The sequence below is a fragment of the Myotis davidii genome, unplaced genomic scaffold, assembly GCF_000327345.1.
Source record: "Myotis davidii unplaced genomic scaffold, ASM32734v1 scaffold845, whole genome shotgun sequence".
NCBI classification, from domain to species: Eukaryota; Metazoa; Chordata; class Mammalia; order Chiroptera; family Vespertilionidae; genus Myotis; species Myotis davidii.
The window spans coordinates 1,349,302-1,350,670 of NW_006296223.1; the positions used below are offsets into that span (position 1 = coordinate 1,349,302).

General features: G+C 66.3%; 2 protein-coding genes across 2 annotated transcripts in view; both read right to left on the reverse strand.

The window, feature by feature from the left end:
• The window catches only part of PLXNB2 (plexin B2), a 61,180-nt gene that overhangs the window by 56,464 nt on the left and 3,347 nt on the right, over nt 1–1,369 (reverse strand). The window lies entirely within an intron of this gene.
• The window catches only part of DENND6B (DENN/MADD domain containing 6B), a 27,553-nt gene that overhangs the window by 750 nt on the left and 25,434 nt on the right, over nt 1–1,369 (reverse strand). The window lies entirely within an intron of this gene.

A 1,369-nucleotide genomic window follows, 5' to 3' on the forward strand; every position in this document is an offset into this window, starting at 1 on the left:
TAAAATGTTTACGAACTCAGACTAATAACAAAATACATCCCTGGAACCAGCAGAGGATCCGCTGGGCGCTGCCCGAATCTGAGCTGGGAGACCCCGGATCCGAGTGGAGACACCCCTCCAGGGCCGGGGCGGGCCGTGTCTGAGTGCAAGTGTCCATCTGAGCGCATGGCCCTGCACGTATGCAGGTCCACACAGGCGTCCACGGGCGCAAGGCTGGGCTCAAGGTCCCCAATCAGAGGACGGGTCCAAGGCCCCACAGTGGTCCTTGAGGAAGAACACACACGGTTCTCTCCCCCCAACTCAGGCAGGGCCGTCCGGCCTCAGGCCTCGGCCACCTGGAGGTAGCCCGTGCCCCCTCACCCTCGGACGACCCTCCGTCCTGGTCAGAACCCCTCACCAGCTCCCACTGCCACCCCACAGGCCATGCTTTCCTGGTGCGGGCATGAGCCCATCCCTGGACTGGCTACAACCTTCCCCCATGGCACCTGCACCGGACGTGATGCCTACGCAGCCCTGCCCATGCCAAGTGCCTGAGTGGGGCCCGGCCCCGGGGGACGGTCGAGGGACCCAGGCCCCGTCTCCCAGGTCCCTCACCTCCAGAGCAGCCGGCACACCCTTTGCAGCCACCTCAGCCAACAGTCGCCTCCCAGATACTCTTATTCCTCAAGAAACAACTGCTTTTCTAGTCCCCTAGTCGCCCCGTCCGCTGCCTACGCCCACCGGGTCCGGAAGAGCAGGAAGGGGTAGGGGAGAGGGTTCTCTGGGCAGTGGCTCTGGGCAAAGCTGTGCTCACGGGGATGGGCTGGCTTTTCCCGTGGATCCTGTGGGGCTCACGTCCGGGCAGCGCCTTCTTTGCTTGGGCCGCTAGGAAGCCCCCTCTGCCGGCAGCTCCTGCCTCTGCCCAGGACCCCCCCACACACACTGTGCCCTGGGGAGCCCAGTTCTTGCCCAGCCAGGGGAGGAGGAGAGGTGCCCAGGCTAGGGTGTCCAGCAGGGCCCTGGGAAGGAGCCCAGGCTGCCTGGGGCAGGAGGCTGGGCAGGGAGAGGTGACGGGGCCCAGTGGCGGCCGTGAGAGGAGGAGCCGGGGGAGGAGAGGGGGCTTGGGTCAGAGTCAGGAAGATTCCAGAAGCCCCGCGGACTGTGTGGCAGGATCCCCCCCACACAGACTGCTCTCTGGGCTCGGCTGCCTGTCCAGTGGGGCTGACGGCACAGTTGGGGAGACCCCCAGATGCGGGCGTCTGGGCGCCCCAGGAGAGGCCTAAGTCCTGGGCACCAGCCAGCAGTCACTCCTGTGTGTCCTCCGGGTAAGGAAAGGGCCTGAATGGCAGCTCACCGCCCCGGCCCCCTTCCCCGGCCCCCTGCGTCCAAA